We start from the raw sequence: 18,246 nt of genomic DNA on the forward strand, positions 1-18,246 counted from the left end.
CAGACAAGGAGAACGGCTGGATGAATAGGAGAAAGGTAAAACTCAGTTATTTAACTCGGGTGGAGGTGGAGAAAATGAGTTTAATTCCAGAAATGGTGGACTGACACTTTAAGTGGAATGTTATGCTTCTCTGGGTTGGATGTGTTAAATGAAATTAAGCTTTAAAAAAGTTATTGACTGAATGAAAACTGTATTGATGCTCCAATATGTTGTTATGCCGTTTTATGTCTTGCAATAAAAATAACATAACATTTAATTACATTACATTGTGTAAGTGAGACATTAATTATTCAAGTTGCTGATACTTACAAACTATAAGTAAGGTGTAGATTCTGCAAGTAAACCTTACAATCAGGAATTAGGTACCCATTACACAGCTGAAAGTAAGAGAAACCCATTTAACACCAGTAAACACAACTTTGCTCCAAGTAACCTTTACTAGCTGGTATGAAGTAAACATTACTAGTTGGTTTTAAGCAACCTCAACATTCAAGTTCCAAGTAAGGATAACAAATGTTTTCAGTGGAGATTACTTTTAAACGTAAAGTAAAGATAACTTGAAAGAGAACAAGTTATATTACTTCATTTATTTGAGGCAACGAGTTTCCACCTTTTTTTCAAGTAAGCTTAACTTATTCTTTTTTTTACAGTGAGTGTAGTATATTCTGGTGGGGTCATTTGAATTGTCAAAACTTCCTACATTCATATGTTAATGTAAAGGCATATTCTGATGGTCATTGAGTTGTCAGAAAGTCCTGCATTCATATATTAAAGTAAAAGAATATTCTGACGAGGTCGTTTGAACTGTCAGAACGTCCTACACTCCTATTTTAATGTAGAAGCATATGTCAGAACACCCTACATTCATGTAAAAACATATTCCGATGGTCATTTGAATAGTCAGAATGTCCTACTTATTGTAGACGCATATTCTGACGTGGTCATATGAGTTGTTAGAACGTCCTGCGGCATCATTTGAATTGTAAGAACGTCCTACACTCATATTTTAATGTAGAAGCATATTCTGAAGGGGTCTTTTGAATTGTTAGAACATCCTACATTCATTTATTAATGTAGAAGCATATACTGATGGGGTCATATGAGTTGTGAGAACGTCCTGCGGCGTCATTTGAATTGTAATAACGTCCTACACTCATTTTAATAGAGCAAATGGTACTTGTGAATAGTGACAAAAAAAACCCTATTAATTCTATATATTCTGACAGGGTCAACTGAAGAGTCAGCGCGTCCTAGATTCATATGAATGTAAAAGCATATTCTGACGGAGTCGTTTGAATTGCCAGAACGTCCTACATTCATATGAATTCTGACAGGGTTGGTGGACGTTGTATCAATGTAGAAGCATGTTCTTTGCAGAGGGAAAAACCGCGAACTATGACTAAAAGTTAAAGCTGAATCACACTGTAGGATTTCCTGCAATGTAGGACTGCTCGACAGACATGTCTGACATCCCCTCCTACCGTAGGACGCTTCGCGGATGTAGGACCGTTTATCAGAACACCTTCCTACAAAGTCCTGAAGTTACACATGAGGCGATATTATCAAATATCATCTCTTCTGCCTCTGTGAGTGTATTTTAATATATTGTAAGGGCTTTCCTAACAAAATGCTATGTAGCTTACTAACTTTGAGTGGACTTCCTTTTTAGCATTGCTAACTAACGGTCACCATGCAGTTAACTAATTAGCTTTAGCAACCTCTAAAAAATGGGTCTGGGTCAGCCCCTGCAAGCTCACTGGCACACCCACATGCTCTAAACTAGCATGTTTAAAATGGTGGTGGCCTCATGGGATTGAATAGTGATATATAAGAATGAAGTGCACAGTGTCAAATGTTCACTTTTGTATAGTACCAGTCATAATGGAATAGGCTGCTCATCTCATTATCTCTAGCTGCTTTATCCTGTTCTACAGGGTCGCAGGCAAGCTGGAGCCTATCCCAGCTGACTACGGCAAAAGGCGGGGTACACCCTGGACAAGTCGCCAGGTCATCACAGGGGGAATAGGCTGCTGCTCAGGCAAAAAGTACAGTAGCATAGGCTGATGAGGCATGGTGGGTTGTGGCACAGGATATTGAATGGCATAGTTACGCAGTTAGGCACAGGTGGGCATCGAGGTTGGACAGGAAAAGTAGCAGAGTTTAGATTGGCCATGAGCTGGATAAACATTTGTTTACTGGCGCTCCCCTACCTTTAATAAAATTTAATTTAGTAATTTAAAATTACACGAAATACATAAATGAAGCCCTGGGTAAAAATTATTGATACCAAACTACACACTAATTGCTTTTTAAGACAATGGACATGCACATGACTGGTTGTCAAACCAATACCCATTGAATAAACAGTTGGCATATATATATATATATATATATATATATATATATATCATCTCATCTCATTATCTCTAGCCGCTTTATCCTTCTACAGGGTCGCAGGCAAGCTGGAGCCTATCCCAGCTGACTACGGGCGAAAGGCGGGGTACACCCTGGACAAGTCGCCAGGTCATCACAGGGCTGACACATAGACACAGACAACCATTCACACTCATACTCACACCTACGGTCAATTTAGAGTCACCAGTTAACCTAACCTGCATGTCTTTGGACTGTGGGGGAAACCGGAGCACCCGGAGGAAACCCACGCGGACACGGGGAGAACATGCAAACTCCGCACAGAAAGGCCCTCGCCGGCCACGGGGCTCAAACCTGGACCTTCTTGCTGTGAAGCGACGGCGCTAACCACTACACCACCGTGCCGCCCATATATATACACACACACACACACAGACAGGGTGTTTAAAAAAAATTTATTAATTGAGATGTAAATATCCCAGAAACTACATAGTCTAAGCAAATGAAACTGAACAGGCTTAATTTTGAGCACGATAATATTTATTCCTCAAAATTTGAATGAGAAATTCAAAAGTATGTGGATTCCATGAACGATTTCACAAATTTTCAATATTCGCATACCTGCTCAACCGTCCAGATCCTTTTGCCCTGCACAGACAGCCTTTGAACTTTTTGTGCCATGTCCAAATCTGCATTGCAGTTGGTGCATTTTTAGAGAATTCTCTCATAAATGCACGCTGCAGTCTTGTTCAACTGTGTTTGAGTGTACTCTAACACACAAAATGCCTTTTCTTTTCCAGTGAATGGCATTTCTATACCTAAAAAGATAAAAACAAAAAACATTAAACATAAAATTTTGACCTGTTTCCACACATGCTGTTAAAATTTGAGGTCAATTGAACGAGTATTGGCAAAGTTATTAGATTGTGAAATGATAATTTTTTTTGAAACTCCCTGCATATTCAAAATGCAGTAAGGTGGAAGGTGCAAACCACATGTCACCCATGTGTGCCTCAAAGTAATATCCAATGTACCTGTCATTATACTACTTTAAATTAATTAGGGTTGCAGAAGAAAAATATTCTTCTTCTTTGTTCAGTTTGGTTAAGTTCACCCAGCTGTTGCTTTTGCCCTTCAAAATAGCACTGGCTCCTGTAATCCATTCCACAAGAACTTTTCCACTTTTTGCTTTTACTCCAGGAATGGACCACTTCTGTGAACAACCTACGTGATGAATTGTGCCCATCTTTGAAGGTCCTTGTTCTGCAAGTGCTATTTATGGGACTCAGATGGTACTGTCCTGGCTCAATCACGTATTGATAAAAATGTCAAATGTCAATGAACATGCCTGTCTGTGAAATTAATGGAACCCATATTAGCATCCAAGCTTCATACAGCAGCCCAGGAGGTAATTATAATTGGAAATTAGAAATTCAGTCCTGTTACAGGATGTTGTGGATCACATGTTGTTTTGGGAGAGCATTCGGTGTTCTGGCAAAGTGCATGACGTCAAACCAGAAGCTTTCCGCTGTTTTTACCACTCTGTGCTGTGCTGCATGAGTCACCTAGTGATAAAATTGTCAAATGTCAATGAACACACACTGGTCTGTGAAGTCAGTATGACTGGTCTGTTAAGCATTTTCAATAGGTCGGCTATCATATAGTCCATTTCACAATGTGCTACGTAAACAGCTGGAAAATGACAATAGTAAGAAACAAGAGCAATACTGATAAGAGTAATATTTTTAGGGATAATGTACAGATAAAGCAAAGGCAAAATATGAAAGAATGCTGTGGACATTTGAAGTTTTTCTCTGTTTATTGGCCTAGATGTCCTGAAAACATTGTTTCTCTGGGCTCCAGGTTTGAATAACAATCACTGAGTTGGACAGTGGAAAGTTCAAAGTTAGTGGAGCCTGACATTTGTCAATTCAGATGTTAGACATTAACTACAAGATCCCCCCCCCCCCAATCTGTCCCTCTGAGTTACATGTTGATCCTGGGATTGAGATGCTGGCCTCTTCTGCCCCTCGGACCTGCTTGATCCATCCTGGTGCCCTGTGTCTGGTCGGAGTTTTATCGCACCGCTCCTGTGAAGGACGGCCCCATGAGGACAGTTGAGGGTTATACCTGTTAAAACTGTTAATATTATAGTCAGGCTGTCTGTTGTTGCCCAAATGAGGATGGGTTCCCTTTTGAGTCTGGTTCCTCTCGAGGTTTCTTCCTCATGTCGTCTGAGGGAGTTTTTCCTTGCCACCGTCGCCACAGGCTTGCTCATTGGGGATAGATTAGGGATAAAATTAGCTCATGTTTTAAGTCGTTCAAATTCTGTAAAGCTGATTTGCGACAATGTTTATTGTTAAAAGCGCTATACAAATAAACTTGATTTGATTTGATACAAGAACAGAGCGACTACATACTCAAGCATTTTGTATCCGAAAATCATTACTGCTGATTGCCTAGCACTGTAACATGAAAATTATAATCTTATAAATGTTTTGCAAGTTGAGGTAATTTAATATTCTGTATATTATGTGATATTGCTTAATCATCATCATTATTTAATTTGCTTACTGCAATAGTATAATTATGACCAGATATTTAATTTGAGGCAAAATCATGCTTTTTTAGGATCAATTAGCTTATATTAAAGGTTCCATAGAAAAAGTGAATCTTGACTTAAAAGACAGTATCTGTCAACCTTTCATGTTAATTTTTGGCCATTTTCTCAAATCCAAAGGTCAAATGCCTCTTTCAGTTTAATAGTAACTGGATGATTTCTCCTGCAGAATAGCTGTCCAGGTGGAGCCATAGGTATTGACAGTAATTGTTAGTAATTCCATTTCTTCTCTCCTCATGGCAGCATAAACTAGGGCAAAGCATCCAGGATTCATGTACAAACAACCATAATTGGGTCATGTGCCATAAAAAAAAAAGACAGCAGCATAAAATAACTCACAGTATGAGTGTGAAATATCTATCAGAATTTAGTGGGGGGGGGGGTTTCCTCCTTCTGGAAAAAAGACCTAAACAGTTATGAAAAGACACCTACACATCTAATACCAAATAATCTTATTGCATTTGTTGAAAATTATGTCAGCTTTCTGAAAGCTGGAAACTGTGTAACTGGGAAAGTTGTTAATTATTTATTGACATGTTTACATCAGTTTCACTTATATTTGGTAGTTATTTTCTTGTATACATGTGTCAGGAATATCGGTTTGAACAAACACTACATTCAAATTTTACTTACTCATCATTCATGTCTGAAGTTTGTAAATGGTTTGAGTTTAAAAATCAATATGGAGAGGTAATTACTTAGTGTACACTATATGAGAGCTTTCAGGCATGCAGAAAATACTGTTTCTTCCTCTACATAAAGGAAACTTCATTAGGCAGGAAACTAATCCATCCATTATCTGTAGCCGCTTATCCTGTACAGCAGTGGTGGCTGGTAGTCTTTCAAACAGGGGAGGCTGGTCGGTTACGATATTTCCAGATTTTAAAAGAAAAAAGAAAAAACACATCAATTTTGCCCATACTCTTGCCTCTGATCTGGCTGATTGTTGGCAGGATCACAAACTGTGAAATAACAGGTTCTTTTGGCCCATTAGCCTACTGTCCAATATACATGATAGTGGTGTTGGGGGGGGGGTATATTTTAACATTTTATATTTTAAAATTGTGGCATGTTGTTTAAAAATTGATAATTATTGAAAGCAGCTCTTTGTCAGGAACCTCAGCAGTAACAGCAGAGTGTTCTGGAATAGGCACAAGCACTGACCTTGGGGAGCCAAACATAGAGGGCAGATTCTACCATAACAGAAGCCAGTTAAGTCCCATCTCCTTAAATTGCTGAATTGATTATTTTGATCATTCTATTAAGTTTTTCTAGTAGCATTTGGGGTCTTGGACATTCACAGTAAATTTTAGGACAGTAGTCCTGGTAACTAATTAATAAAAGCCTGGCATGACAGACATGCTAAATGACAATAGAAACACATTGGTTTCTATCATCAAAATCTGACAGACAAACTAACGTCTACCATCATATTCTGACAGACACTCTAGATGACAATAGCAACAAAACTGTCACACACACACATCACATTATCTCTAGCCGCTTTATCCTTCTACAGGGTCGCAGGCAAGCTGGAGCCTATCCCAGCTGACTACGGGCGAAAGGCGGGGTACACCCTGGACAAGTCGCCAGGTCATCACAGGGCTGACACATAGACACAGACAACCATTCACACTCACATTCACACCTATGGTCAATTTAGAGTCACCAGTTAACCTAACCTGCATGTCTTTGGACTGTGGGGGAAACCGGAGCACCCGGAGGAAACCCACGCGGACACGGGGAGAACATGCAAACTCCACACAGAAAGGCCCTCGCCGGCCCCGGGGCTCGAACCCAGGACCTTCTTGCTGTGAGGCGACAGCGCTAACCACTACACCACCGTGCCGCCCCAACAAAACTGTTTCTTACATTATTAATCTGACAAATTTAGTAATAATATTAAATACCTCATCACTAGAACCAAATAATAAAATAAAATATTGAAATAAAAAAGATAAAATTTATTTTCAAAATTTAAATATCAACAATAATTGTCAGAACAGTGACGATAGACACAACTGTGTCACTTTCGCGGGGAAATAACACATTGAAATGGCCTGTCGGCTGAAAGGATCGCAAGTGGCTCTGATTTATCTCAACTTACAGTAGTTTTCCTCCAGAAAAAATTTAAATATGAATGCACAAATATATTCTCAATGTTTCTATCGTCAAAAATTTCTATCGTCAGGATAGCTGACTGAAAACCTTACCTTGATTTATTTGATGAAATCTAGCTGTCAGAACTCCAAGTCTTGCCCATAAGTAAATGTCTGCTGTCACAAAAATCATGCGCAGTAGAATTTCCTCTTTGCGTCAGTCAACATGTGCGTGGTGAGGGCTTGAATTTTGCTATCGTCAGGTGCATTTGACTGACAGACTGACGATAGCATTTTTTAAAAATAACTTGTCTCGTGAACGAAATATTTTTTTCACTGTTAATCTATTTCAACTCTATCTGTTGACACCCAAAAATTATAAAGCCTGCTTCCACACGATAACTACCAAAGGTCCATAATGGCTGAGTCTATCGTCAGGTCATCTGACAGAAATTCACTGACGATAGCAACAGGGATAATGAAAGTGACTTTTAAAATGGGAGTTATGTCTGTCAGATATGTCAAAGAAATAGAACTTTATTCTTTAAAAATATTTTATTGATATACTCAGTGTATTTTTAAATGACGTGCTGTTTTAGAAGACCAAATACCATATTTTCAATCTTGAAAATATTACCTCACTGAAAAAAGGACAAGAAAAATTTCTTATTTTGTGGGCAAGTGGTTAATGGATCCAGTTACGGTAGAATCTGCCAGAGCTGGGTGCCACACATTTCATTCAATGACACTTTCCCTATATTTTACTTATTTTGACTGAGAAATGTTTTATTGACAATTTTGATAACCCTTCACTTTTAATCCAGGTCTGTAGTGTGAAATGTTCTCGGCTGTGTTTTTGTTTAAAAATGTTTTCCAAATTGTAGCTGTGTTTAATTCATATCCAGAAAAATATATATTCCAATATAATATACTCAGCATAAACATTTTAAATAGATTCTAAATTTTTGGTCCATCCATGACATATTACTAAAGTAGCCTATTTACTGTTGTTGATGTGGGTCACTTGCTGTTAGCCAATTCACTTTCTCGTACCAGGAGAGCTGAAAGGAACGAGTATTATTCCCTACCTTTTTCACCAAGTCAATTTGAGGCGTTGGTTTACCCTGCTCTTTAATTTAAATTTTTTCTTCGAAAGGAAGACTGGCAAATGGCTTCGCCAAAATTAAATCAACAATGCTTGGCATCCGTGCGCAGTTTTCTTGCTAGCTGACTAGCCCCCTCAAGTTCAAGTTCAGTCACTCAAATAAAAGAAATTTCTGGAACTAAGATAGCAAACTTGACAACACTATATTTACACTTTATTTACAATGAAAATACAGACGTGATTGCTTAATTGCATAAGCTTTGTGCAAGATCATTTTATGCAATTAAGTGATCTATGCAATTAAGAGATCAGGCTACTATGAGGATAGTTTAAGCCCAGTTGTGTGATTTGCATTGTCGTGTAATGTGTTTTGCTTGATACATTTCTGCATGGTATACAATACATGTTTGTGTAACATTAGAAATTTACTTAAAATAATCAACTATTAACAAACATGATTATTGTTATAATGTTTATTTAACATTATAAATTTACTTAAAATAATCATTAATTGTCTTCTGTTTAGCATTGTTCATCATGTCCTTATTGATTATCTTTTCAGTTTCTTGAAAAGCCTCAGTTGAGAGTCCATGGTGATATAACCTCCTTCTAATGATATCCAGGGCTTGAACAACTTTCCAATAACAAACAGTTTCCTTTTATCTGACCCAGTGTAATTGCAGCAAACCAATGCAATAATTCGCTCTTTACTGATTTTATTTCCAGCAGGTTTTTCATGTTCATAAACCATTCCACTACTGGGGAGTGCTCGAAAAAAGACCCCAGTTTCGTCACAGTTATAAATGTCCTCAGCACTATAACGTTGAAAGATTTCAGGCCACACGTTCTTCACCCAGTGGTCAGCTGCCTCTTGGTCATGGCTTTGTTTCTCACCATGTGCCTTTTTGAACTGAATTTTATGCCGTCTACACCATCTCTGGACCCATGACCTAACAATTTCTCCTTCCAGCTGGAGTTCTTTTGCAAGACTCTGCGCTTTACTGAGCAGAAGAGGTCCAGACACAGGCACATTCATGGCTCTGGCTTGAGTGTACCATCGCATAAGAGCCGCATCCAAATTATCACGTGTCGAAACTCTATTCCGTTTTCATGATGTATTGTCGTTCGATTTGAATTTCGCAATAACATCATTTCATTTTGCTTTTATCCGTGAGACTTGTGACTGAGATATCCCGAATTTTTCAGCCACTTTGCTTTGTGAAATACCCTTGTCCAACTCACTGATAACTTCATATTGTTTGGAAATATCCAAGTCAGTCCTACTACGTTGTTTCGACATCGTCACTACTTAAAACTAAAGTGATTTTCCCATCTTGCTTCGCGCACCTGCTTCCGGGTAAACAATGCGCTGATTCGAATGAAATTAGGTCGTCCACTCAGTATTCACGAAAGTAGGTCATGACGCTACACTGACATCATAATCGGAGATTCCATGGAATCTCGTGTGCTCTGCGCATGTGCAGAAGATGATTGATGGGAAAATACCCTGTATTGTTATGCGATAAACCGATCAGTTGGAAGCTTTTTGCCATGAATTTTTATGCATATAAGCGATATATGCGATTAACCAATATGCAATTAACCGATCAAATTTGTATATGAATAATGGGGAATGGTTTGTGGTTTTCTACTTCTTATGCAAATAAGCGATTTATGTGATTAACCGATATGCAATTAAGTGATATGATCTGTATATACAAACTAAAAAAGTTGGTAGAAACCGTATGTAATGAATGAAATCGAAATGTAAGCTGATCTCTTACAATACACCACAGCACTTGCGAATCCGCATGGGACTGAACTGAGATTCACCGCTGCCTGTCTATATTTGAAACGAGCTGTCAATCAAAGAAAATATCCGTCCGCTTTCACCAATCACCAGTCTCATCGCGGAAAGCTTTGCCATGTCCCTCCCACTGTGAGTCTGGGAGTCCGTGGGGCGGGCGTTTTCGCAGTATTTGTCCAATAACCGTCTTGCATTTTGAGATTGAAAAGCGCATTGCTCCCAAATGCCATTGAAGTCCACTGAGGCTGGGAGTCCGGTGGGCGGGCGTTTTCGCAGTATTTATCCAATAACCGTCTTGCATTTTGAGATTGAAAGCGCATAGCTCCCAAATGCCATTGAAGTCCACTGAGGCTGGGCTGCATCGCGCTGTCACGAGGGGGAAAAACTCACGCACACATTAGGCGAACTGGGGAAAGTTATAACGGAATGATTTCGCACTGTAGTTGGGTTCAGCACATATATTTCTATGATTCTGGATCTGAAATAGCAATGTTATAAGGTTGGCTATAACATAAGCCTAGCGCAATTCATCCTACACGATGTTCGTCATCTTTAGAGGAGGCTGAGCCTCCCTCGTTGTCTTAGAGCAATCGCCCATGCTGTACAGGGTCGCAGGAGCCTATCCCAGCTGACTGTGGGCAAGAGGCGGGGTACACACTGGACAAGTCACCAGGTCATCGCAGGGCTGACACATAGACACAAACAACCATTCACATTCACACCTACGATCAATTTAAAGCCATCAATTAGCCTAACCTGCATGTCTTTGGACTGTGGGGGAAACCAGAGTACCCAGAGGAAACCCACACAGACACGGGGAGAACATGCAAACTCCACACAGAAAGGCCCTCATCAGCCACTGGGCTTGAACCCAAGACCTTCTTGCTGCGAGGCAACAGTGCTAACCACTACATCACCGTGCCATCCAGGAAACGAATCCATAAAATTATTTTCCAGACTGTAAAAACTGTTGGGAAAAATTTTGTGAATGTTTTATATATTCCACAGACCTGGCTAAATACACAGACACAGAGCTCTCCTTGTGTATTGTAATGGTAGTCGTGCTGATGGTTTTATGGACTATTTTCTTATATGTCAAGTGCCCAGTGGTTATATCTAAGTGCAAATAAAATATTTAATATATTCTAGACTCATTACATGTAAACTAAAATGTTTCAAGCATTTTCTATTTTAATTTTGATAATTATGGCCTACAGTGCAAAAAAAGTCTCAAAATATTAGAATATTTAATTTCAAGTTGGAGTAAAACAGTATAAATACCATGTATCTCTTGATCTAGTTCAGTACATGCAACCACAATCATGAGGAAGACTGCTGACTTGACAGTTGTCCAGAAGACAATCATCACCACCCTCCACAAGTAGGGTAAGCCACAGAAGGTCATTGCTGAAAAGGCTGGCTGGAAAAGGTGCACAAGCAACAGGGAGGACTGCAGCCTTGAGAGGATTGTCAAGAAAAGTCAATTCAAGACCTTGGGAGAGCTTCATAAGGAGTGGACTGAGGCTGGTGTCAGTGCATCAAGAGCCACCACACACAAACATCTTCAGGAAAGGAGATACAACTGTCACATTCCTAATATCATGCCACTCCTGAACCAGAATCAAAGTCAGAAGCATTTTACCTGGGATAAGGAGAGAAAGAACCAGACTCTTGCTCAGTGGTCCAAAGTCCTCTTTTGGAAAGTAAATTTTGCATTTCATTTGGAAATCAAGGTCCTAGAGTCTGGAGGAAGAGTGGAGAGGCACAGAATCCAAGGTGTTTGAAGTCCAGTGTGAAGTTTCCACAGTCTGTGATGACTTGGGGTGCCATGCCATCTGTTAGTGTTGGTCCACTGTATTTTATCAAGTCCAAAGTCAATACAGCTGTTGACCAATAGATTTTAGAACACTTCATGCTTCCACCTGCTGACAAGCTTTATGGAGATAATGATTTCCTTTTCCAGCAGGACTTAACATCTGCCCACAGTGCCAAAACTACTACCAAATGGTTTGCTGACCATGATATTACTGTGCTTGATTGGCCAGCCAACTTGCCTGACCTGAACCCCATAGAGAACGTATGGTGTATTGCCAAGAGGAAGATGAGAAACACCCGACCCAAAAATACAGATGAGCTGAAGGCTGCTATCAAAGCAACCTGGGTTTCAATAACACCTCAGCAGTGCCACAGGCTGATCGCCTCCATGTCACACCACAGTGATGCAATAACTTGTGATAAAGGAGCCCCAACCAAGTATTGAGTGTATAAAGCCTCACTCACAACCCGCCGTAAGTGTTTTGGACACACACAGGTTGCAGGGTTTGGTAGCTTGCAGCTGTGCCGCAGGGTCGCGGTGAACCTGGGGGAAAGTTTGGGGGAGGAGTACGGGCAAAGTACTTGTCAAGTACAGGTTGCACACCTGACTTCCTCGAGGCATGGGAAAAATTGCACTGTTAGCCCATGGAAAGCATACATCTGATGCACGTGATCAGTATGTGTTCAGTGAGTGTGGAGTGTGTGAGACTTGCATTTTACCAGTTTCCTGCGCTACGAGTTCAGGCCGCACTTGTGAAGCATGTGTGATGCATATGATTAGCACGTTACAATCACTCATAACTTGCGTGTGACGCAAGCCAGGAGTGGGTATAAAACCAGCGTGTCTGCAGCATTCTGCATCTGTCTTTTGACTGAAGGACATTTGGATATTTTGTGGGGAAAAATGTAAAAATTTTCAGTTTAAAGTTTAGAAAATGGGACCCAAGAAGCGAGCAAAAGTGAAGTAACCCAGCCTGAAACAGCAAAGGGGGAGGAGGAGGAAGAATTTGATGATGATGGTAGCAGCACCAGCGAGCCCTGCATGGACAGGGAGAAGTATGCCTTCAAGCCGGCAGAAGGCACAGCACCCCGCCAGAGGTATTTTCACAGGTAAATACACATGCTTTAAACATTCATTTCAGTATCTATATGCTTGCATATGTAATTAATATTATATATGCTGATTTTCATGTATGTTTCAGCTAACGACACCCAGAAGTGAGGACATTGCAATCCCATCATTGCTGTCAGGCCATTGTGCCATGCTCAGTGATAAGGACAAGGACATCCCAACACCCCATCCCACCACTCAGCTGGAGTAGGAGCAGGACAGTAGCTCGGAGTCAAAGTGTGTTTCAGTGCCCAAACTGTTAGGCTATTTAGTTGGGATTTTTTACAATACAATAAAATGTGTTATTCCCTTATACTCATGTTTTATTATTTGACGTTTGCATGGTAAATTAGCATATACTCAAATAAAAACAGCAAATGAGGTGGTCGTCTTCCCTTCTACAATGCTACACGCCAGAGGTGGGGACTTGAGACTTGGGGACTTGGACTCGAGTCGACTCGAGTCACTGTTTTCATGACTTGTGACTTGACTTGACAAAACATGAAAATTGACTCGGACTTGGAAGTTTAAGACTCGGGACTTGACTTGACTTGACACACGATGACTTGAGTGACTTGAGTGTTATTTCCATCATGTTTTTATTGTGAAAATAAAATGTAATATGCACATACTTCAGTAATTTTGATTGCACTGCCGTTGCGTTGTCACCACCCTGTCCATCAGGCACGCTCTCTGCGTGGGCTATATACCACGCCCCATGCCACGATGTGTTCACAGATTTCACATCATATCATCATGTCAGCCATCCCAAGAGTAATCACTTTCGGCTTCAAGGGCTACTGCCTAGAAGGTAAACGACAAACGGCGCAGTGCAAGATTTGCAACGTGACGATTTCTGACAGCCAGACCACGACCTCCAATTTCGTCCGGCATTTGAAGAGCCATTCTGCCCAGTAAGTTTATTAATGTGTTGTTATTTGGTGATAGCAGCTAAACTCCTCGTTAGCCAATATTAGCCACGAGAATGAGCGGTAGGAGGATTTTAGCCGTTGCAGATGTAGCTAGGGATTCAGTTTATTATTGTGAAATTCTTATGTGAATGCTGGTAAGCAATGTAGTTACGTCAAGTTTAATGATATTGTATATCAGTAGTAGTAAGTTGATTGTGCACTTGGCAGTTGTGATGCTGAATAACATAAGCAGCTTCCTACCCTGTCGTTCTGTTTCAGGGTTAAGCTAATGGTCAGCTTGTGAACATGTACACGTTCATGAGCAGTACAAATTCTTGTGTGTTCGTGTACATTAGCCAGGCTGTCTTGTTGGCTGATGACAATGTGAGAAACTTAGTTGGCTTTCAATCTTGCAATCAATTTTGCCATCAATAAATAACTTTGTGACATTATTACTGTTTTGTTTTATTCCATGATGTATTTTACAGAACATGAGTATTTAAAATGCAAATATTTAACAGGTTGGGCACATGTGCCAGGGATGTTTACTGACATTTACTTATGTATTGCCTTTTCAATGTATTAAATTCATATTCTGCTGCTAAAATTACGCCAATATGCCTAAGGTGACTTGACTTGGACTTGACTTGACTTGACATAGCCTGTGACTTGACTTGACTTGACTTGCCCAAGACAAAAAAGACTTGGGACTTACTTGGGACTTGAAGGTTCAGACTTGAGACTTACTTGAGACTTGCACATGTGTGACTTGGTCCCATCTCTGCTACACGCTACATGATCGGTTCCTTGGTTCCTCCCCAATATATATACCCAGAGTCTTTCCCCTCGTGTCGCGTGCAGGTCGTGTGCGCTGTGTGCATGCCACACATAGGGGTAGAAAGTGAGATGTACTTCTGTCTTGCAGGCCACACAAATAGCAAGTGTGGAATACTTGTGTAGTACTTCTGAGGCACGCCACTCATACAATGACCATGCGTCACTCATGCGTCTTACTGTCATCGCAAAAAGCCCCTACTAGCCACACTGCTGACTTGGTTCAGGTGTACAAAAGGAGTACGGGTCCCATATGTAGTGTATGCGTTCTTGATTTGTCGCAAGACCCATAGAATTTGCATGTGCAGGACCAAAAGTCTCCATGGTCAGTCTGCGACCTCCTATGGCGCTGAACACACGCAAGTGTCACGCAAGTCTCAAGCATGGTTTTGCCAAATTATTTACTATAGACCGCCCATAGCAGCACGTACGGCGGGTTGTGAGTGAGGCTTAAATGAACACACTTTTCATAAGTTGGACATTTCTATATTGTAAATCTTTTTTTTGATTGATCCTAGGAAATATTCTAATAATTTGAGATACTGGATTTCTGATTTTCATGAGCTATAAGCCATAATCATCAAAACTAAAACAAAAAAAGGCTTGAAATATTCCTCTTTATGTGTAATGAATATTGAATATATGAAAGTTTACCTTTTTGAATTAAATTTGCCAAAAAATAACTTTTTCACGATATTCTAATTGTTTTAGATGCACTAGTGTGTGTGTGTGTATTTCTCACACACAACAGTTTTTTAGTCTATTACTTAAAATGATGAAACCAAGAGAAATACTGTGTCAAGCATCTTAGCATCAGAATACAATTTTTTTTTCCTGTGGGGAGACACTTCAACAGCAATTAACAATATTAATTAATTTAACTGAGAACATCTTTTTCACCACTGCTAGTTGTTGCTATGGCAGCAACAAAGTGAGGAAGCTAAAAGGGAAAGAACTCAGCTACACTCCTAAAACTCTTGAACCCCAAGTTCAACCAAAGAGGGCAGCTGTTTTTTTTCCTCCTTACTCTAAGTGAGACCCAAGCTGAGCTGTATTACAGTGAATACAAAAATCATAATATCCATAGCTGGGGTCAAAGCAGAGGCAAATAGCAACAATCTAAGATAATCCATATTCAGCAATGACCAAGGTCACAACACAACCGGAACACATGGAATACAGAAACTCAGTCTCTTGGGAAACAAAGCCTGGACTTAATGCCATGAATGCACAATAAGACTTCAGAACAAGGAACTGAAACAGCAAGGACAAAGTAATTAAAAGCTTAACACAAGACAGATGGACACAATCAAGTGACACACTAATGACTGGACAGGGTGGAGACAAGACAAACAAAAGCACATACTAATGTAAACAAAAGCATGACATGAACTCAAACCAAAACAACATGAGGCAGGTCCTGAGTTCATGCAGTGCCACAGCCATCTGTGTCCAGAGGTCCTGTAGTGCAAAATTGTCCATGCTGTTTGGGTAGGAAGCATAGAATTCTGTCCTCTGTCAATCAGTGCCGCACTTGGGGTTAATCTGTGAGCTCATGTATGCAGAATAGGGCAGACAGCGCTGTCTTCTGAGTGCGTTACACTGCCATGAGCAGCAGTTTGTAAAGCTGTGGTGCTTGGTTTCATGTTTCTTGGTTTCTGGTAGGGAAAATAGCTGAAACAAATATACAAACACACACAAAAAAAAAAACAACAGAAAAATGCAAAACAAAATAGCTAGAAAATACTAGCTATACATTTCTAGCGTAATTTGTAGTGCATCTGCTACAAGACAACTTTGACAATAACATGGGCACAAGTAGTAGCAAGAGCACCTCAAATCATGGTTGAATTAATGTATAATACAGACTGCCATTCTTTGCCCTAAGATGGACGGCATGGTGGTGTAGTGGTTGGTGCTGTCACCTCACGGCAAGAAGGTTCTGGGTTTGAGCTCAGCGGCTGGCGGGGGCCTTTCTGTGCAGAGTTTGCATGTTCTCCCTGTGTCTGCATGGGTTTCCTCCGGGTGCTCTGTTTTCCCCCACAGTTCGAAGACATGCAGTTAGATTAACACGGGGCAGCCTTGGGCTGAAGTGCCCTTGAGCAAGGTACCTGACCCCTGACTGCTCCCCGGGTGCTGTAGTATGGCTGTCCACTGCTCTGAGTGTGCGTGCGTGTGTTCACTACTTCAGATGGGTTAAATGCAGAGAATGAATCTCACTGTGCTTGAAGTGTGCATGTGACAAATAAAGGTTTCTTCTTCTTTCTTCTTCTGACAGTAAACTTCTCACTCCAAAAGCTTGATAGTAACCAACAGATTCCTTCCTGGGTGTTCCATATATATTTTTTTTTTTGCCAACATGTGGATCTGGACTCTTGTTTCATGATAAGGTTCTTCATCTTTGTCCACATTAGTGCTTATATTAAAGATGGCACAATACCACTTTTTCTTTTCTGATACCGATACTGAAATTGAAACCTTGAATATCAGTCAGTATCAGTACCTATCTGATATTTGTTCTTTGAAAACTACGAAACTTTAAGTGATTTTTAACTGAAACACTTTTAAAAAATACAGGAAAAATATATAGTGAAAACATGACTTCTACAAAACTGCAGCTTTCACACAAAAATCACATTTCATTATAAATATAATATATAAATATTATTCAAAAAATGAATCATTTCCATTTGTCTGGGTATCCTGTATCAGATCAGTGGACTATGGCAACAGACTTAGTGTTCCAAGGCTGTGCTAAGACATGTATTCAGAGTAACCAGTCTCAGTCTATTTTCAGCTCTCTTTTTTTTTTTTTTTAATAGCACAAACAGGGCAACCAAACTGCTACCTACCCAGTCCTGGGTTTGTGCCATTGTACTGCTGTCAAAACCAATTTCTAGTGAGAGACAATGGTTATGGAGAATTACATCATAAAGGCTTTCTGGTAAATAAACATCATAGTCTAAGAGGCTCTGGTGATTTCAGGCATGTCATTTACAGGGATGAGAATTTTCCGCCGATTGGCGGATTTCCGACTTTTTCAGACCAAAATGATCGTTTTTGAGATCGATGTAAATCTGTTGAGAATTTTTTTTTTTTTTTTTTTTTGGGGGGGGGGGGGGGGTGTATGATTAACGATCTGTGGTCACCTTATAACGCAGACATCCCAAGTCTCCCGGAAGTTCCGGGAGTCTCTTGCATATTGATAGAAGCGAGCAAGAGCGTGCGCGCGCAACATTAAGGTCTGCATCACGCATCTTAGAATGTGCGCGCGCGAGGGGGTGCGCGAGGGAGACTGTGTGCAGTGTTGCCAGATACTGCTGACGTTTTCCAGCCCAAAATATGTTCAAAACCCGCCAAAATGCACTTAAAACCACCCAATCTGGCAACACTGCCTGTGTGCCTGTTCATGTAGCGCATGCCAGACAAAGAGCATCTTGACTGGGTTACTCAGCAAAATAAGCCAATCAGCTTTCAGTGTGGGCGGGCTTTTATCTCTTTTCTCGAGGACCGGAGTTTTCAGTTGAGTCAGTGCAGCCTACAGGATCGGCATGGCAAAGAGAGAGCGCGC

This window comes from Neoarius graeffei, chromosome 16 (assembly GCF_027579695.1).
Source record: "Neoarius graeffei isolate fNeoGra1 chromosome 16, fNeoGra1.pri, whole genome shotgun sequence".
NCBI lineage: Eukaryota > Metazoa > Chordata > Actinopteri > Siluriformes > Ariidae > Neoarius > Neoarius graeffei.